Source organism: Pleurodeles waltl, chromosome 3_1 (genome assembly GCF_031143425.1).
Source record: "Pleurodeles waltl isolate 20211129_DDA chromosome 3_1, aPleWal1.hap1.20221129, whole genome shotgun sequence".
Taxonomy (NCBI): domain Eukaryota; kingdom Metazoa; phylum Chordata; class Amphibia; order Caudata; family Salamandridae; genus Pleurodeles; species Pleurodeles waltl.
The window spans coordinates 1,028,923,419-1,028,945,734 of NC_090440.1; the positions used below are offsets into that span (position 1 = coordinate 1,028,923,419).

Sequence of the window (22,316 nt, forward strand, 5' to 3'; positions counted from 1 at the left end):
CATACAACCTTTTTGGAACATGCACTAGGGATCACCACAGATGATAAACAATGGAGTACACTTTATCGAGACATCTCTAAGCTTAATCACTCAATGGGTACAAGGGAGGCACACTGCAAGCTCCTCTACAATTGGTACCTTTACCCAGAGAAACTTAAAAAGGTTTTCCTGAATACACCTGACACATGCTGGATGGGGTGTTGGCTGCTGGGGGATTTTAGACATATTGTGGGACTGCCCGTCCATTCACACTTACTGGGAAGAAATACTGTCACAACTCAAAAGAATGCTGGGCAACCCAATTCCCACCAGCTCCGAGTGTGCTCCAGCATCCAGAAACACCAGACGATGGAAGCCCACTCTTTATTGTGAATTTGTCTGGGGGCAGCTAAGATGACCCCTAGCACCAGCGTGGAAGAAACCCGAAGCTCCAGCCATGTCTCAATGGCATACCCGTTTCTGGCAAGCCCTTCCCATGGAACGTATGGCTGATATCTTGACTGATAAGAGAAAGGGCTTTGATTATATTTGAGGTCCCTTGGTACAGTTCTCCAGAGGGCTTCCGCTCTTCTCCTGTCATCCCCGCAAACGGGCACTTCACCTCTTTCAGGTATAGGGACTCTGCACTCTGCCTTCCCCTACATGTTGCTCCCACTCTCTCATGAAAATACCTCACCTGAGATGGCTCTCACTTTTGAGACATTATGCAATCCCTGACTTCTCCATGCTACTTAGTTTGGTTGCTTCTTTCTATTGTGTGTTATTACATGTTTCCTCGTTAGGACGTTTTACTTAAGAGTGGTACTTTGTTTAACTTCACCACATCACTGAATGATAGATAAGTTACTTTATTTATCAAGTGTATTTTAGAACGTATGCCAATTATTTTGAAACTCTGGAGCTGTCAGTAGCTTGAAACTGCTGTTGGCTTATAGACATATCGCCAGTGTAATGACATCTCTTGTACCACCCAAAGTCCAATAAAGACAATTCGATTAAAAAGTCCCAATGCGCCATCACCAAGGGCGTTGGCAGGAACCTGTGGAGTAGAAGACATGAGGTAAATGTAAAAATGTCAAAAGGACTGAATAGTGATCTTTAACTTTTGCCAGACAAGGTTTTGTTGGGTCAAAGATAAACAAAACAGGAGAACACCTAGCAGTTGTACATGCATGGGGTGGTTGTTTCGGAAGAAACACCATGCAACAAACTTCTGTTAGGAGTCCTGCATAATCAGGTTTAGTTGATGGAAGCCTGGCTGCCAAGATGACACCTGGGAAGGGAGACTGAAAGCCATCAACTGCTGCTGGTCAATCTCTACATATAGGGTTGTAGACTCTGCATGCTCAGGTGCAAGACTGTACCCTACTAGTATGACAAAAGGTCAACCTGAAGTGGCAGTGGATTGGAGAATATGTCCTCATGGGTAAAGATTTGTGGTACACCACTACACTCTCCTTGCACAATCAGGCCATTAGGATTACTTGGGCTAGTCTTTCTTGATCTTTTTCAGTACTCTGAGCAGGAGAGGCATACAGAGGCCCTGACTGCTAGTCCAGGCAGGAAGTGTCTCTGAGGGAGTGCTGCCTTGGGAATTCCAATGCGCACAAGTTTTCAGACCATCATTTGTGATCCGCTAGGCAAGGAAGGCTGAGTTAATTTACCCTGGTGTTTAATGATTCCGCCATGTCTGACCGATCAGGGAGATGCAGAGACCTCAGGCATTTGCAGAAGTGCAAAACCTCCTGGTAGAAGACCTACAACCCCACTCCACCCTATTTGTTGCAATCTCACATGGCAACCATATTCTACATGAGAACCTGCACCTGTTTCCCCCAATCATTGGGAGTAACACTTTCAAGGCCAAACAAATTGCTCGTAACTCCATCAAGTAGATGTGGAGGTAAGCCTCCGCTGAAGACCAGAGCCCTCTAATCTCCACCTCTTCCACAAGACCTCCATAACTCATAAATGATAAATCTGGCACAATAGTTAGCTCTGGGTGGGTAAAGAGGGAGGCTGCTGCTGGTCTAATTGTGGTTAACCAGTCAGCACTGTGCATCTTTCGCAGTCTCCTCTAACACCTGTACAGATTCAAACAAGTCCCATTGGTGCCGAGCCCGCTGAGGCTCCAGATCCCACTGCAAGGCCCACATGTGCTAGCTGGCATGGTAAAAAAGCAGGATGCAGTAGGCTAGGAGGCCTAAATGCCTCAGAGCCACTCTCACTGAGCTCCAGGTCAACAGGTGCAAAAAATCTGGATCATAGCCCGAATGTGCTGGACTTGTTGAGGTGGTGGAACGACTAGGAAAAGCAGTGTATCCAGGATGGCTCAATTGATAGGAAGCATTTGTGAAGAAGTGAGGTACGACTTCGGCACAATGTGGTGGCCTTGCTATTTTTAAATTCCTCTAAGGCAGAGATAGCCTTTGCTCCAAAAATGTTTGAGTCATCTATGTGCATGTCAATGAAGAACTTCTGTACGGCTGATGAAAAGCCCGTGGAGTAAATCCAGGCGTGGCACCGAAGGATCACAATGGTCCCAACTGCCCTACACAGACAGTATGGCGCTTCCAGACCTGAGCAGATGGTATACTTTACCGCATCTTGACCATGTATGATTAGGTGCAGTAGTTTTAGGACAGCTGTCAAGACGCCCGCCACCATGTCACACAATATATGTGAGTACCTGCCCACAAGGCAAGAGGTGTTGACTGTTCTGAGGGCAAGACTAGTGTTGGAGAATACTTGTTTTGTGAATGTTTCCGTAAGTTTGTATTCCCTATCTGAAGAAGTGGTTGGGAGTTAAATGTGGTTGAGGCGTCTGAAATATGCTTATACCACCAAGCTTTCTGCTGTGTGGTCCTGGAGCAGAACGTCAGGGTCTCCAGGGGCAACTCTACGCTGTCTCACCACAATTATGGTGACTGAAGGGCAAGATCCTGGTTTTGACCAGGTGCCCACCAAAACATCAGTGACAGCCTCATTAAAAGATAGCAAGGCTTATTCGTTGATCTGGATTAAGAACTTCAGTCAACATACTGGTATTTACTTCCTGCACATGGAGAGTAATTTCAAGGACTTCCACCGCTCTCCTTTTCACAGAGTCTTCAGCAGCCATTGCTTGATTTACTGAGGATAACCCAATGTGTGTTGAGGTGTCTAGGCCACTGGCATCCTTAATGTCATCAAAAATATCCCTTTCTTCATAAACATCCCCTTCATAGACATCATCATCATATTGTTTTAATGATTCTGGACTGGAATGGGCATAATGTCACAGTCCAGAGGGTGGGGGCTGAGCTTCCAAGTCTGACAAAACTAATAGATCCTTTTCTGGCTTCGATGACATTGGTACAGCTATCAAGGCTCAGGCCAGACATGGTTCTGGGTGCAGCATCAAACCTTGCACCAGGGCTGGAGATACCAGCGCCGCAGTCGTAGAAGGAGCCAACTACGGACAGAGGTAAAATAACACAGTCAGCATCAGGGGTGAAGCCACCTTAGATCATAGGGTCCCGAAGGCAATTCAGTGGGGAACCACAGATTTTGGTCCTGGCCTCTCGCAACTGACGTATCTCGTCCAATGTTGCTGTCTGCTGGGGAAGGAGGTTGCGCAGCAGCACTTCAGGAGTTTTTTCAGTGGAATGGCTCTGTAATCTGGAAGTACCTGGAACGTTATGCGACTGAACGGTGCAAGTAGCTGGGTGTCAGGGATCCATATTTGGATATTTGGGTCTCCTGAGTGACATTTCGGACTTACCTGCACTTCGTGACTTCTATCTGGAACATTCGCGTGAGTGAGCATCCAAGCCCCAACTTCGTTTGGGACCACTTCCACCTAAGGAGTTTGGAGACTGCCAACTTGACATTGTGGTCACACATCGCCTCGCAGTTCAACCCTGCAGAGCAATGACAACTCAAATTGTGTGTGGTCTCAAGGCACCGGAGGCAGACATCATGCATGTCCTTTACCGACATCTTTCAGTGACAGTCACAACACGTTTAAACCCTGTTGTTTTTGGGCCCATACCTGCAAACCTCTAGAAGAGAAATATTTAAATTTGAGGGAGAAAAGTCTGTCAAATAAAATACTAACTCAGGATCCGTATCGGAAGGCATGGAAAGAAAGGTACCAATGAATCATGTAGTGGTGGCGCATATATAGGGGCCCGACATCACAGCTGGGGTGAAACATAGAGCCACACAACTTCATCTACAGACATGCAAGGGAATTGCTAAAACAGTTTCCAGATCCAGTCTGACACCTAGGCAAATTCACCAGGTGAGAAACCTGCAATTAGACGTCTCTATCAAAACTAACATATTGATTTACAGTATTAAACCAAAAACAATACAGACAAGGTCCACATAAACTTAAGTCTCTGTACTTAAATGCCAAGACCAGTCAGAAAGCACAAAAGTACAACTTTAAGCACAAGCTTCTCATTTTAGGGCAACACACTGAAGCCCTAACACAACCCCCAAGATTAAAAACAAAAACCACAATCGTAAATGCCATATCTCTGCGGTTTTACATGAAAATATAGGAGACTATTGAGCAAGGTAAATTTGATTCTAAACATATGTTTATGACCAAAATTACCTCTTTTACGCCAGCTAGGTATTTCTGGCAGAAAAAAGTGCTTTTGGAAGTACGGAGATTTATATAAAGAGTGCAACAAAATTTGCATCAGGAAAAACCTATTAAAGGATTGGAATGAGGGAATTCCTGGGCGTTCCGATGTGGGGTTAGCCTTAGATGCTCGTGAACACCCATAGGCAAGTACACTGTGGGCATTCACAAACTATAATTCTCCTTTTTATGCTTCAATGGCAGTATTTTCACTTCAGGCAAGTGCTGGTACAAATATCCTTTTCAGTGTGGAAAGGGAAACTAATCACCCCCTAGATCACTGGGGTATAGGGAAAAGGGTTTTTACACAGGAAAAAGTAATTCCCTTGGAGAAAAAAAAGTCAGACTTGGTATAGGTGAATCCATTTCCCGTACACAAGTCTCTGCCATGGAGAACTTGGTAGAAAGAGAAAGCATTTGAACAAGGAATACACTTGGAACCTACACCTGGTGCAGTTGTCCATGCAGAATCCTTGATGAGTTTGTAAATTCTAAAAATTAGTTAGACTGTATGCAGCTGTGGATGCAAAAATACAAGCGTAGTATTGCTACCATTTAGCGAACATGTCACGCTAAATTTAATAACATAACATCTTTTGAATAAACAGACTTTAAAACATAGCATTCCAACATCTCAACGTTTAATAAATATCACCAAATACTTTGACCTGCACATAATTCCTAAATGCTGACAAACATATGCCTCACATGTACAACAAAGTTATTTTTTTTATTCTAGCTCCACTCCCAGTGTTTTTGGGAGCAAGTGCTTAATGGCAGGAATAGGTGTAGGTTTAAAGTTTTCTAGAAATATATTTTTCTAAGGACAAGATTTTGGTAGTCTAGATTTGGGGCCCTATGTTTTTACAAAATATATCTTAGCAGTCTACGTTTTTTACCAGCTACTGTTTTACTAACTGAACCCCTAACCTTAAGTTAAAACCGTGACAGCTGACTCAATCCTAAAACATAACTTCTAAAGTTTGATCCATATCTATAACCTTAAATATGCACCTATAACTGGAAACCTAATCCAAACCGAAACCAAACTTCAGCCTAAACCAATAGTATGTAATATGAAATACTACAAGTGCCCCCTAGAATGATACTATGTGCCCAAGCCTAGGCTCATAAACCATAAAGTCCTAAATATATGGCTACAGTTTTTAAAATTAGAACTACAATCTAAACTGGAAAAACAAACATCTAAACTGATAAGTTTATATCCCAGGTCTAAAATGTATACAATATGGCTGAAATTGGAGCCTCAGGTCCTGACCGCCTACAACTCAAACTAAACCTTATTAACCCCAAACTTCAGGCTCGGCAACTAAACCCAAGCCCAAAACCGTTCAAGTCAAACCCCTTTAAACTTAAGTCCTAGACTAAACCCTGGAAACTTAAAAACTGCCACTAAATTGGAATGCTTGTCACAGAGAATTAAATGAATAAGAGTGAAAGTGTGATAATCAGATTTTAACCCAAATCAGTGGCAATACAAGTAAATGTTAGTGAAGCTGAATCCATCTGAACAAATGTATGCAATTGTGATCAGTAGATGGTTTTCACCTCTTTACAAAAACAAAAATGCAAAATGACCCCCAGAACAATAAATGTTTATATCAAAGTAAATTAGATGTGTGCCATTACATTATAACTAAGCAATAAATGAGAGAGAGAAAAAATATTTCATTTATTTCGGAAAACTACAAAAAAAAGAAAAAAACAATATATATATATATATATATATATATATACACACACACACACACACACACACACACACACCTTAATACAACCTTATAGGTAGACCACGCCCTTTAACCGTTTCACATAAATTATTGAAACAAAAACAGTAAGAGGACATAAATAAGGGGACTGAACATCAAGGGTAAAAGGCTTTGTCCTCAGAGTCCATCATGAAGAAATCTTCAGTGAAAATCAAAATCATTAATGTCAAAATGAGTCACGGTTTGGCCTCTTTCACCCACTCTACAGGACCATCCTTAGCACTGAGCAAAGTTCAATATTCATTCTGGCAGGAGGTTGGTGAAGCCATGCCTTTGCTTGTAGAGAAACTTGAAACCTTGCCTACGTCCAAGAAAGAACTCTTCCTACCTAGAAATTTGCCTTTTTTGAGAAACCTGTTGTCCCCATATATACTAACAGGTGAGACTGACCATTTGTGGTGATCCTTATGTTATACCCGTTGAATTGATTTGGAGGAACACACTGTCTGTTCTATGAAAAACATTCTACACTGTTATCATTTAAGATGCTACGAGTTGCTTTTATAACACAAGGAGATGAATGCATGGTCAAGCTTGCATGTTATAATAAATGAGGAACAGCAGTTGTTATGTTAACTTTGGGTGGCTTAGAGTCTTTATTGCTGCAGATGATGGCTATATTAGAAGAATCCCCTTTCGGGTGATTCTGCCACCTTCCTCTAACACCACAAAAAATGAGACAGGAGTCGTAAGGGGGCACACCTAAGGGGCAATTTGTGTCTGTTTTGAATTCCTTTCAGGGCTTCTAAATAAGGTGGTACCACTCGCTGCTACGTGTATCTACCTTTACAGAGGATCAACTCCACTCTCTTCCTGTAGGATCAAGGCCAAGAATGAAGCAAGTGTCAGTCCACATTTGGAATGTCAAAAACTTCCATTGTATCAGCAACTTTTATGGAAGTAACAGCCATAGACTTAACTCTTTTACCCAATGCAGCCAACCTTCTCCATTCTTCGTCTCTGGAATATGGTGATATCAAGTTGTGTTACAAGTGCTTAAAACATTGAATATGGATCTGGGTGACATCACGGCATACTGGGTTTTTGTCAGAGCCTTTCCTTCTAGCAAATGCCACAAAAAATTGGTCATCAGCTCAGGTACTCTTAAGGTAGAAACGGAGAGCTAGCTGAATCTAGCTACTGAATCTTCTCCTCTTACATCTAGGGAAGTGGTGGAGAGAAATAAAGATGGGGGTAACAGAATGATCCAAGTGGAAGTGTAATACAACTTTCAGCAGAATTGAAGCATTGTTCATCAGCACCAATTTGTCATGGAAGAAAGTGGTGTACGGGTGATGGACTGACAGCAGCTGCACTCCTGCGTAGCGCTTTTAATTGCATTAAGAAACACAGTCTTGATTGTGAACAATCCCCACAATGCACAGGTTAAAAGGTGCACAGATCAGAAACTTAAGGACTAAATTTAAGGTCCTATTGAGGCACAAGGGAAAGCGTTGTTAAGGACATGTGTGTCAGTCCTTTACGAAATCTCATCTCAACGGTCCTTTAAGAAATCTCTTCTCAAATGTTGACCTGAATAACAAGGGCTGATAGGGTAAATACAAAAATGCTGAAAGGGCTGACATTCTGTGCCCACTGCAAAGCCTTGTTGGGCCAAAGATAGGATGAACTACAGAATATTAGAAAACTCTGCTAGTAGAGGATCAAACTGACAGTCCACACACTAGGCCACAAATTTCACTCAATGACCAGAATAAACACAAGAACCATATCTACTATTTTTGCAGGTATGTCGAAACCACTCAGTTGTTGCAGCTCAATCCCCACACACAAGGGTGTAGGTTGGGGAGATTAACGTGTAGGTAGGTTTTTCAGGATAACATGCAGGGCACTACTTTTTTGCAGAGACAGGAGGTCCTCCAGAAGAGGTTGACGGATCAGAGAAACTTGTTACACACATCCAGATAAGGCATCTGATCAAGACGCTGGGGTGCATGACATGGCTCACCAAGTCTTATGTCAAGGCCTGCCATCAACCTATTTTGCAGTGTCATATCTATTTTGTATTGTTTGGAGTTTCTCAATTCATAAGGCATGGCCGGCAAGACACTGCTTGCATGTCCCAAAAGGGTGTTTGTGTTTATCTGCCCAAGAGATACACAGCATCCAGGGACTTAAGGGCCAAGCTGGAGAAAAGCGAACACTCTAATGTTAAATGTGTCAATGTGCTTTTACTTCCTGTCTAGCAGTGCAGAAAGGAACGCATTAGGATTGACTTTGCTTAGGGTTGTTGCGTTGGAAAGGTTGGGTCTCCTGGACCTGGCTCATGTCATCTAACAACTGAGCCATTAACTGGGGAAAACAAGCTTATCTTCATCCACAATGCCATCAGGAAACGGTTAGGGCCTCATTAAATGTTAGTAATAGCTCAGAAATAGGCGAACCATGCTGCAAAGTATGAACTAAAAGTTTGGCTTTAGTTGTTATAGTCAGTTTCTATAGTAGGATGTTTGAAGTCTAGTAGACTGAAACTCTGCAGTCCTGGTGGCAATTCCAAGACTTATCTAAACCACTTGCATCTCGTGAATCAGTAAAATGAAGAGGGGCAAACTGTACATCTCCAGATTATTGTCCTCATCATGCAGAATATTTCAAAGCCCTTGAATCAGGGTCAAACATGACCTGTAGCCTGAGGTAGTACTGGTGACAAGGAAGAGACTGGGATCATCCACAGTTAGAGATTGTGCCTTGGTTTCTGCACAGTGAGACATGGGCTTGTCCCCGGGCAGACATATGCAATGAATTGAAAATTGCCATCTGAACGGGATGAAGAATTGCTGGAGTCAGTCCACGCCAGAGTGGTCGGATTGTGGCCCCTGGTGCCAGAGTGGAGGCTGGCACCAGAGAGGCATAACTCGGTCAGATGGTGCAAGGGGAGGGGTCACCGACATTGCTTTGGAAATTTGCAGTGACGCATGCAGAGGCCTAACTTTTTATACATATAGCTTTCTTTTTTTCTTTTTTTTTGTTTAAACCTCAAAAGCACATATAGCAGATTCAGATCTTTGGAGTGCTGATGGCACTGCTTCTGTCCCATGCACGAATGAGCCACATTGTCCTTCTTGCACTTATTGTAACAGGGAACTGGCACAGAAGCAGCTCTGAGACTTGCTGCAGGAGCAGTCCTGGGATTTCTAACAAGCGCACGTGCATTGCCTAGAGTGGGGTGTGCCACACCTTTTGCGTTCAGAGATACAGAGTTTCGCCAAGTGCCTTTGGATGCGTCAGGGACTATCTGCTGCATGACTTTGAGTAAGAACTGAACCTAGATACTACACATAAATGCTGAACAAATCTGTGGCTGCCATCGGATTCTTGCATTCATGGCACACCTTAAAAGGGGAGTCTAATAGGATCACCTAGTGGCACATGGGAGCCATTGCTAAAAATAAAAAAATAAAAAAATAAAGTTTGGCATCTGGGGATATTCAAAAGGTAAGAAATCTACTGTTAGAAGTATCCATTAGAGCATTTCTTCAACAAACACCTGCAAAGTGAGGGGTTAACTTGATACCAGAGTCAATCATAGCCATCAAGCCTACAACTGCACTCATGACAGATCACCTGAAGGCCTGACTATCTGAGCTGACAATGGACTTTAAGGAAGTCCTCACCAAAAAGGTGGCACATTGAGAGCAAGGGCAAGCAACGAAACAGCACAGCTGAAAGTGAATATACAGTAGAAGAACATGAGGCCAGAGACAGCGGAAGGCCAATTTCAAACTCAATCAAGACTCTCAATACCTAATGACCACGTCAATGGCACATCTGAAAACCAAAGGAAAAGAACTGTGAGAGAAGTTAACGGACCCAGAAAACAGGAAGCAGAGAGACAATCTCAACTTAAGAAGTCTTAAAGAGGACACAAAAGTAGAAGCCATCTGTATTGGCTTGGCAGAACATTTCAGAGGTATTCTTCAGGCAGCCTGGACCAACAGAACAAACTTGAAAAAAAAAAAGAGTTTCTAGCGAAATTGCCAAAGTGAATGACAGACTGCATGATATGTTGGTGAAATCTACCAGCTTTTGATTGGCTTGAACAGATGAATATGCAAAAAGTAAAGATGATGGAAATGGTCGTGTACTGTGACAGTGAAAGAGCTTTCTATTGATAAGATTTCACCTATCATTGGCTAATCTTCGGAAAAGGAGAGAATTCTGTCTGGTGGTACAAGAAAGACTTATCAGATAGCGTTGACTTTTTCCAAGTAGAATGCAATTCAAATGGAAACATAAGGACATAATTGTGAACCTGCCTAAAGATGGAAAGTAAGTCTTAAACATTGGCAAAGAGGATATTCTAGAAGATTATGAGTAGTGACAAGTGGAAAGGGGGGTACAGGATGGAGGGGTAAGGGGGAAGAATAGCAAACCTATCTGGGGAGGGGGTTTTGGACAAGCAAAAACTGCTTCCCCAATGTCTCCTAATAGTTATCTCAACAAGAATAAGAAAAGAGAGGAGGACCTGGGAGAAGTAGGCAGAGGCTTCCACTATATAAGATTTGGTTTGTTACTGTAAATTAGGAAGTCATGCTATGACAATCTTCGCTGCAGAAATGTGGCGGGGTTAATCACTCTACTAACAGACCCAACTATTGTTCCACATCTATCTGAAGTTGGGAGAGGGGGGGGGGGGGGCTACTCGCCCAAATAATGTTCTTTATATATGGAAGTAAAGTTGTAGAGGACTGGGTTACTGTTTTTACCCACGTTGCAAAGTTATAAGATGCAGACAGATGCACTACCGTGAGTTAACAGCCCCGATAAATCTACTCAACCACCAGGGGCAGTTCCTCCTCCTGGGCAGAGGAGCGTTGCTCGCCTTCTGCGAACGCAGCAGCTGCATCAAACAAAATGAAGTGAATAAAATGGTAATGCTCATTAATATTTCACTAAAGAGAAGTGCACTTCTATGAGGGTGGGGGCTGACTTGCATAAAGTTGCCAAAAAGTGCAAAGTGCGCATGTTGGATTGTCCGACTGTCTTGGGAGCCCAACGTGCACTTCAGAGGCAGTAATGTGTAAACTGTATAACATCCAAGCGGACTGTAGTCACAGGCATCTAATCTCTGACAGAGCGTTGCCTTGGTCTGCTCCGACCAATCAGGTCGCTCCTCTCGTGCTGAAAACAACACAAGAGTAGCTCTATGACTGGTTAGGTTTGTGAAGTTCTGCGTCACCTCCCTCCATAGTTTCTGGAAGCAGTTAACAGTGCCTTCTCAGAAGATGGTCCCGGAAGCGAACGTTGGTAAGTAGTTTTGTTACCTAGTAGCATCTGTAACTATTTAGTGCATGAGAGCTTGCTTTTCTTAAGGTCGTTATTTCTTAAGCTGGTTTTAGGTGCGCTACCTAAGGTGGCGCTACACGGCTTCCGCAGTATTCCACGCAGGCCTTTTTGGTATGCAGCACTCCTTATTTGTGTGTTCACTTGTTTTCTGAGCAACAAACTAATAGTAGTACCTTGTCTAATATTGTGCATAGTTTATATGCGAGGCGCTTAGGAAGACAATTTTCAAGGACTCCTTTTTTCACCTATTCTATCTGCGTGACTCGGTAAACGTATGCAGCTTCGGAATTAAGATCTAGTTTCAGTCTTCCTGTAGTGGGGCTGAGATGCGTGTCACCCGCTTGAGACTGCTGCTGCCTGTGCTGGAATGGAGTCAGTGAAATAAGGCATGCCCGCTGATTTCTTGTCAAGCTGAAAGCGTCATCGGTCTGAGGTGCGTGTTTGCTGCCTGTGCAAAGGCTGCGGTGCTAGCTGCCGCAGCGCGAGTGATTCAAATCAAATAAATCATGTAAGTGAAAATGAATAGGTTTCAAATGTGGTGGAAAAATGTTGATTTTAGGGAGAATGAGAAGAGGCAAAATAGTTAATGTGCCTGGAGGGAGTGGACATGCTTAATTGCTTGATACTTCATGTCCCACAGATCTTGAAATCGGTATTAGCAGGTTGCCAAAACGTGTTTGAAGGATTGAGGAGGGTGTTAAGTGACGAGACTTGCTGAAAAAACATAATTAAGGTGATGGTGTCATAAAAAAAACAACAGGATTGCTTTACCTTTTGGAGAATTTAGCCAGAATTTTTTGTGTTTATGAGATTGGGAGTATTTATTAGATTCACAAAGTTTGCTGTGTACAAGTAACGTGTAGTTCAAGTTTAGCGATATCAAGACTTTCTACAACAAAATATTCCTGAAGGCTACCTTTGTAAGCTCACACACTATAAACTGTTTTCTTTAATCAGTAATGCACTTTGCCACGTTTCTTTCTAAGCAGTTTCAGGTTCTAGGGAGCAAATTACCACTGACTTAAATAGAACAAATCTGCACAGTAAATTAGGCCAAAACACGCTGCTGCCAAAATATACCCACATCAGTCTCTGTTTTTGCTGCTTTTTTTCCTCAATGTATTGGCAAGCATGCCAGCACCAAGTGTTTATCACCTTGTACACACCTCTTACTGGTTACACCACAGGAGAAAAGTAATTCATGAAGCCCCCTACTTTTATACTTCACCACTACCTATGTACGGAAGCTCCCATGGGACATAGTGTTCAGGGACCCAACTCTCTTCCTCGCACCCGAGCAGACAAGAAAAGTCTCACTTAGCAGTATCTCACACATGAGAACAAAGTCTTCTGTCTTGCGGCCACAACACTTTGCACAGACATTTATGTGCTCTCACCCAAGGGACTTGTAAATTCACTGCTAAAATATCAGCTTATTGTCCAAAATGTTCAAGTCCCACACATGTGCCCAAGGAACCTCAATATGTATGCAAGTGATTTGTGTTGAGTGATTGCTGCCACTAAAATGGGTGGCTGCAGCACAAACTTGTTGCAGAAAGGCACTATCACTTGAACCTATTTGGTGCATGAGAGCTTCTTTTCCTTAAATTCATTATTTAACAAAAATCTGGAGTCACCCACCCGAACCGGGTCTATTGGCATATTTGGAATAGGTGTGAGCCCTGAGACCTGCTGCTAATAATTTTCCCCACCACTTTCAAATGTCACTAGCCGCCACTGTCAACCACTCGGTATGGTGAGTGAGATTTTATAAGGTCGAGCTATTTTTAGGATCTACTGGTCCTATTTGGCGAGTTAACTTGAGCTGGAAAGGAACAGGTGTTCTGTTCATTCAGAAATCAATGAGCAAAGAAGATGCCTTTAAATCTCATTTTATCTTGACACATTTCTTGTCTGTTCAAGGACAGAGGTCAAACGTCAGCAACAAGTGCTGCTTGTTTTAGCGTGAAAAATGGTGTTTACTTTTTTCCTCTTAATAGTTAGATGATTTTGTAAAAGTGAGCTTTCTGAAAATCATTGTGAAACAAAAGGCTTTGGGATGTCCATTTTTTATAACACATTTAAATAACTTGTAAATAAATAATACAAATATTTCAAAATATATCAGGAATTACCAATGAACTTTTTTGAACATCAGAAGTGTGCTGAAAAGATTTAAATAGCAGCAAAACAAATCAGAACACTTTATTTGGTGATGTCCAATTGACAAATATTTGCAGAAACTCGATTTCCAAACATTACTGTTTGTACCCTGTACAGTTTTATCTGTAAAACCACATGTCACTTGGAAATGTTGTGGCTATTTCAATGTAAAATGTACTTATTGGAAATGACAGTACACTACCACTTCATGCTTTAGTTACATATTCATTTAAAGTGATAGTTTTCAATCATGATTAGAGAAACAGTTTTTTGTAGGACAGATATGCTGCACTAACACATTTTAAAGTGCTATCATACGTGATAATGAAAGAAAATAGCAGCTCCGTAAATTAAAATATTTGCCTAGATTACATCAATTGAAACTGGTTTATGAGTCAAGAGCATTACAGTTAGGTCAAGTAGATTATTTAAGTCACTAAGCCTGCAGGTCTAGTAACATTTTTATGATTTTTCAAGGCCTGCTTAAGCTAATCATTTTCAAGGTGAAGGATCTGAATACCTTTGATTCAAAGCTATAAAATACAGTTACATTCCCTACAACTACATACAAAACGTTTCTTGGTGGAAATCCACTCTTGAAAAAAAGAGTACAAGAGTATTCCAGAATAAAACTCAAAGATTTTGGAGAAAATCTAAGACAGCTGTGGTCTTCAATCTTTTTACTGCTGTGCTCTCCTTGTGTGTAAAAAAAAAAAAAAAAAAAAAAAAACTGGTTCCCTCAGAATGACCAACATACTTTTTTTCACAACTGTGTTTTCCTATAGAATTGGCAGCTCAAAACATATTTAACAATTCAAACATGAATGCTCAATATATCCCCATCCCTATTGCTACCTAGCACACAGGCAGAACTATTGATTATGCAGCAATGCATAAGTTAACTATCGAGGAGGCTGGGGGACCAACTTTCCAAATAGGCAGTACCCAGACCACTAGCCAGTTTCAAAAACAGAACTCAGGCACATTTTCAAATAGAGGAGTAATTTCATTTCTTAGATTAGGGGGAGCATGATGCTTAAAATTAACATTGCACAATGTTTGCTCATTATGTTCTAATTTCTACTTAGACCTACCTTTTCGGGCAGGGGAAGATCTAGGGTAAGTAAATGAATGCCAATGTCGACAAGCAACTTTGTGAATTGTATCAGGTACAACACTGGATGTTAACTAATGGACAGCAAAGGAATATGAAAATAGATGGCTTGTGCTGAATCAGGCATTGTCGGGAAGGATGGATAAGTTACTTACCTGTAAATCCTAGTTCTCTCCCAGGGGTATCCTCATCAAAGTCATAAACACTGAATATTCCCGCCCACGTGCAGGGACCCCGGAGCATATACAAGCACACATGTATATGTATGAAATATATATGAAAAATAGTATTTTAGTAGAGAATTTCAATAGAAATATAATATATACATGTGAAAACAACAATGCAGCCTATGTTGAGAAAAGAGGCTAAAATGTTTTTTTTTTTCTTGTTTTTTTTTTAATTAAACAAATTGAAAACTTCAATTAAAGGTAAACAAACTTTCTGTAGTCAAAGTAGAAGGCAGAGAAAATGTAAGCAATCCGTTTAAAAAAAATAAAAACTACATTGAAAATAAAGGAGCATTATTAGCCAATAGGATGCATGTAGGTTAACACAGCAGAACCAAAAAAATGGCACTGTGCCTTTAAGACCCTGAGCACCTCCAGTATCCCACCATGCCTCAGGGGTGAGAGTGAGGTGACAGCTGGTTCACAGTTAGGTCAGTACTTTTGTCCCCGGCGGCAAGGAGACATAGAAGAGAAAAAGGAGGAGTGCTACACTTCTGAAAATGACGTCCGTTGAGGTTACCTCTGGAAGAGAACTATGATTTACAGGTAAGTAACTTATCCTTCTCTTCCAGGGGATCCTCATCAACAGTCAAACAATGAATAGATTAGCAAGCCCATCCCAAACTCCTGCGAACAGAATGATCAACGTGCAGGAAAAATACACATCTTATGCAAATAAATTTCTTAGATAAGCCTGACCCACTTGAGTGTCTGTTTTGGCACCTGAATCTATACAGTAATGCCTGGTAAAAGTACGTACGGATCTCCATGTGGCAGCTTTGCAAATCTCAGAGATGGGTATATTCTTAAGAAGGGCTGCAGTCACCGCTTTCCCTCTTGTGGAGTGAGCCTTAGGTTTAGCAGCCAATTGGTATGCAGTCCGAATACACAAAACTATCCATCTAGAAATAGTCTGTTTTGAAGCAGCTACCCCTGTCCTCATATGTCCATAATTAACAAACAAGCGATCAGATTGTCTGATTGACTTAGTCATATCAAGGTAAAATTTGAGCACCCTCTTAAAATGCCAGAGTAACAGGTTTAGGTAAGAACGTTGGAAGTGATATAGTTTGGTTAATGTGGAAGTCCAACACCACCCTAGGCAAAAACGATGGGTGGGTTCTTAGAACTACTCTGTTATCGTGGAAAAACGTGAAGGGTTACCTCAAACATAGAGCTTGAATCTCACTGACCCTTATAGCCGAGGTAATGGCTACCAGAAAAGCTGTCTTCCACGTAAGGTGTTGTAAAGAAGATTTGTGGATGGGCTCAAAAGGAGCGGCCATAAGCCTAGACAAGACCACATTCAATGCCCATCAAGGTGAGGGTTTCCGAATCAGTGGAAATACTTTTTTCAAGCCCTCTAAGAAATCCTTAACCACTGGCATAGTAAAGAAAGATTTCTGAGAGGGAGACTTACCATAAGCTGTAATGGCAGATAAATGTACCTTAATGGAGGAAAACTGCAGTCCTGACTTCGCAAGATGTAACAGGTAAGGTAAGATAACTTCCTCCTGGGCCAAAATAGGGTTGTGATCATGTTCTCGGCACCACATGTAAAATCTTTTCCATTTGAACGCATAGGAGTGTCGTGTAGGTGGCCTTTTAGACTCCTTTAAAATATCCATGCATTCCTGTGAGAGTTCTAGTTGTCCATACTGCAGGAATTCAGGAGCCATGCTGTCAAGCTCAGAGAGGGAAGGTTGGGATGCAGAACTTTCCCCCCTAATCTGTGGAGAAGATCCGGTCTGCACAGTAGCCTCTTGTGAAGTTGTTCTGACAACTGGGGGTCTATGTACCAGTATTGCCGAGGCCATTGTGAGGCTATGAGTATCATCCTCGTTTTGGACCCATAGAACTTGTTGATCACCGCAGGTATCAGGGGGATCGGTGGAAAGGCATAGAGAAATGTCCCTGACCAGTCTATCAACAGGGCATTCCCTTTCGTCCCTGGATGGTAGAACCTGGATATGAAGTCTGGGCATTTTTTGTTGATGTCGTCTGCAAACAGGTCTATTTGAGGCTGACCCCACTGTTGGAAGATGTCTGCTACGACATCGTCGTGAAGAACCCAGTCAGGGGAGTCTATTAGTGCCTTGATGCCACTACAAAGCGGAGAAGTTTTCAATGTTTTGGCATGACCGGGATGTGAAAGTACACATCCTGTAGATCTATGGAGCACATCCAGTCCCCTCGATGTTGCTGAGGGAAAATCTGATGAAGGGCCAGCATTCTGAATTTTTCTTTTCGGAAGTATTTGTTCAGATGCCTCAGATCTAAAATGGGTTTGAAAACCCCTTCTTGGCCTTTCTTTTTCTCTAGGAAATATCGGGAGTACACTACTTTTCCTCTTTGAGAAGATGGAACCTTTTCTTTCGCTCTTTTTTGCAATAGGATGCGAACTTCCTTTCTTAGTAAAGAGTAGTGAGCAGGTATTGACCTCGTTGGTGGCAGAGGAGGTGGAGGAGATTTTAAATGAAGAGTGTCCATTCTCTACAATCTTTAGCACCTATTTGTCTCTTGTTACGGCGTGCTTCTCATGAGCGTAATTCAAAATACTTCCCCCTACTGGAGTGGTGGACAGGATTAGGGGAAACGAATACTCATTGTTTACCCGATTCCTTTGGGGTAGACTGATGTGGTCTGCTTGGTGCGCGATCTCTCGCAGTTTTGCGTGACTAAAAGAAAGGTCGTCCTTGTTTCTGCTGAGGTCTTTGGGACAAATGAGGGGTTTGAACCCTCTGTTGATAAAGACGCTTATCATAAGGCCTGTACCTCCTTCTATACTCTTGGTGTTGTGCTTCCTGTCTCAACCCTGGAAGACGTAGCCATGAGGACCTCCTTGCACAAATGCCATGTGCGTAGCCATGAGCCACCAAATCTATGCCATCTGCAGCGCACTAATAACTTGGTTGGACACTAAACTCCCCTCCTGAAGGATCTCTTGAAAATCTTGCCTATCTTTCCTAGGCAATTTTTCTACGAACCTGTTCAGAGTCCCACAAAGAACGGTCACATCTTCCCAACAGTGCAGAGGCACTGGAGACCTTCATGTATGCTGCTAAAGTGCCACACATTTTCCTGCCCAATGAATCCAGATGTTTACTCTCCTTATCTGGTGGGACCGTCGATGATGATGCTACTGAATGAGTCTTACGGGCAGCAGCTAAAATCACAGAGTCTGGAGGTGGATCAGTCCTGAGAAAGAAAGGATCCTGGTCTGGGGCTTTATACTTTTTTAGTATCCTAGCCGGAGCTAAGCGTAGGCTAGCAGGGGTCAGAAATGTGTCCATAGCTGGTTGTAAAAGACCAGGAACCAGGGAGGCACGATGATGTAGGGTCTCAAAAGTTACCGGCGATGAAGTAGTCAGCTCTGGAATATCTATATTAAGTTTCTGGGCCCCTCTAACCAACACCTTGTTGAAAGTTGTAATATCGTCGACTGGCGATACTCTTGCCAGAGGGGAGTTAGTCAAGGTTGGTGAATAGTCTTTGATGGAAGACTCCGATGCCGTAGACCACGAAGGAGACCTACGCTGTCGTTGCCGTGATCTAGAGGATCTAGATCTAGATCTAGACCGCCTCCTGGATCATGACCTACTTCTGGTGGATGACCTTGACTGGCTGCGCTGGAGTCTAGGACTGGGCTGGTCCTAAGTTGGCCTTGCGTGCTCAGTGGGTGTCGTCGGTGAAGGCGTTCGAGGTAAAGACGCAGATGGTGAATAAAGGCGCGAATAATGAGAGTCTGAAGAAGCCGATGTCTTATTAAGGCTTTCGAACCACCTCGGAGACAAGTTTATAGGTGAGAGGTGTCCTACCGATGATGGTCTTGATGCCCCTTAAGACCCACTCTGAATAGTGACTACAGGGCCTTGGTGAAAAAGAGCAGTCTCAGAAGTCTGTTGCAGACTAGTAGGTGACTTTCGAGGGGGGCTGGTACGTAGAGCAACTCTTTGTGAGACAAATGTCACAGTTGATGGTTGTCTCGAGGTCAATTGACGTTGCACTGCCGTCGACGGAGATCTGTGAGTTCATGACTTCGAGCGAGATTTCCCCATCTTCTCAGGTCTCGATGTCGAGCGGTGGCCCGTTGCAGGAATATGCCTCGACGAGTGTTTTGACATCGAGCGATGGGCAGATGGAGACTATGACGACTAGCCTTCGACGGTGTGTGAGTACTGATGTACCTGCTCGATGTCGATCGGTGTGTGACCGTCGACGGAGAACTACCCTGATGAGGGAGTTGAGTCTTCAACGTCGTGTCTTTCGACACCCGGTGATGCGATGATGGAAGGGATGACCTTGACGGTGAACAGACAGGAATTTTCCTACCGGGCGACGTTGATCTGGCTCGCCGTTGTTCAGAAGAGTCTTTAGAAGTCTTCTCTCTTTCGTGCAGACCATGTAACCGAATCCTTTCTCTGTCCTCAAGAGTTCTTTAGGACAGATTCTTACAATGTCTGCAGGTGTTCAGACAGTGACTCTGAGGCACACATACTATGCACACAGAGAGTGGGTCTGACTGAGCCTTCTTCCCACAAGAAGGACATTTCACAAAAAGTGAAGGAATACCTGTGAAAAAAATTATCCCTCTACTCAGTAAATATGAAGAACCGTGGAGTAAAGCAGAGAAAAAATAGTTTTAGATAATTTTTCTGGTCAAATAACCAGAAAAATAAGGGCTCAGTGCTCCAGGATCCTCACAGAAGAAGCCGGAAAAAAAGAAATGACCTAACTGTGAACCAACTGTCACCTCAAACTCACCCCTGAGGCATGGTGGGATACAGGAGGTGCTCAGGGTCATAAAGGCACGGTGCCAATTTTTTGGTTCTGCTGTGTTAACCTGCATGCATCCTATTGGCTAATAATGCTCCTTTATTTTCAATGTCGTTTTTCTTTTTTTAAATGGATTGCTTACACGTTCTATGCCTTCTACTTTGACTACAAAGTTTTTTTTTAACCTTTAAGTGAAGTTTTCAATTTATGTTTAATAAAATAAAAAAAAACTCCAAAAAATAAAGCATTGTTAGCCTTTTTTCTCAACATATGCTGCATTTCTGTTTTCACATGTATATCTTATATTTGTATTGAAATTCTCTACTAAAATATTATTTTTCATATATATTTCACACATATACATGTGTGTTTGTATATGCTTCGGGGTTCCCACACGTGGGTGGGAATATTCAGTGTTTATGCCTATTGATGAGGATCCCTTGGAACAGAACTGCCTGGTCACTGGAGACTTAGGGCCTCATTTAGAGTTTGGCAGAAAGGTTTACTCTGTCACAAACGTGCCGGATATCCCGTCTGCCATACATTACAATCTCATTAGAGCCTATGGAAATAGTAATACGGCGGATGGGATATCGGTCACGTTTGTGATGGTGTAACCCCTCCACCAAACTCTAAATTAGGCCCATAATGCCCCCACAAACTTGTACTTCTTGACTCCTTAAGAGAAAGCTGTATCTAGTGGCTCAGTAGACCACTGCATCCACTCCAGGAGTCTATGCCTGAACTCATGGTCAATTGTTTAAATGCCAGTGGGTCCACTCATTCTTTTGCCTTTCTGAGGTCAAAAAGATGAGTAGCTTGAGTAGGTTAGCAATAAAAATCTGTTAGCCCGCTCTAAGGTGCCCAAGAGCACTACAAGCGCCTTACAAATACGTTATTCATGGGACCAGGTGGCAATTCAGAGGGGATTTAATTACTTTACTGTCTCACAACATGTTCATTTACTACAATGTACATTTTATGCCAGTGATGACAGAAAAGAGTTTTGAACAGAGGACACATGGAGACTGCTGGCTTCTCACAAAAAGCAATAAAAGGGCACATCAAATTATTTGATGTCTGTAAAACAGATCTCACAGCAATAGAGAATGAAAGACTACAGTCCATGCAAATATGACAGTGTCCTCCAACCCACAAAGTAACTGACATCAGACTTCCTCCGACATACAAGAAATTAGTCAAGGGGTTTGAGGAGTTCACAGGCATTTCTCACTTCACTATATTTTAGCTGAGGGGAAAAAAAGGCATGTAATGGATGTAAAAAGAAAAATGGTTCAACATACTACACAGAAATAACGGAGGGGCATCTGAGAAGGCATCCAAAAAAGATATACGAACATAACACAGAGTCAGCATATGTATTAATGGCATAGGATTCAACAGCGTCTTTGCCAAATTTATCCAGTGGTTACTGAAACCTGCTGAAGATTCGAGAAGGACTTGGGGATGCTACTCCACATGTCTGAATGTCGAAGGTGAAAGTACTTTGGAAAATTGTCTTTGGTAATGTAGAAAAAGTAGTGGGTTTTTCTATTGTGGGTTTTCTACATGATAAAGGAGACCTAATATATGGACTAAAGACGCAAGATCAGGGATCTCGAGTAACCAAACTACAAATCAGCACTTACATTGAACACAACAAGAATACTTATACCTTTACAATGGAATAATGGGGATAATTCAATTGATTCATAAAACAGCAGTATAAATAAGTGACCCGCTTAAGAAAGCTCTGCGACCTGTTGCATCTGTTGGGCCTAATAACGGGAAATACTACTCCATGCTGATTTTGAGAAAGGGGGAGCAATAAATCGAAACCTAAACATCCCAAAATGGGATGGCATCTAGATCCCTTCTCAAATAGCAGCAATAGATGCTATGAGTGTGTCTACTGGAGAAGGCGGAGGAGGGGGTCTTGAGTTGTGGTTTTGTTATTTTTATTTATTATTTAATTTAGACCATACCAACATTCATGTACCTATTAGATGAGAGGGGACTTTCACATCAAGAAGGCAATGCAGAGTGTAGAACTACTGAGTAATTGTTGTTAATGTATTTAGCTACTAAAAGTCAATAAAATGCATCCTAGAAAAAAGGTGTTCCCAGATTCAACACACAGGCAAAAATATTCTAAATCTATGAATATCAATGAAGCTACAATGAGAGAGAACATCAGGGTTCTTCCTTTATTGCAAGAGGGCTGGGCCCCGAAGTACTTAAAAAAAATCTCAAGCTTAATAAAGTTAAATAAATATAACTGAAACAATGGCATGTATATAGAA

General features: G+C 42.2%; 1 protein-coding gene across 2 annotated transcripts in view; it reads right to left on the bottom strand.

Moving 5' to 3' along the window:
* The window catches only part of ZNF148 (zinc finger protein 148), a 216,228-nt gene that overhangs the window by 33,840 nt on the left and 160,072 nt on the right, over window positions 1-22,316 (bottom strand). The window lies entirely within an intron of this gene.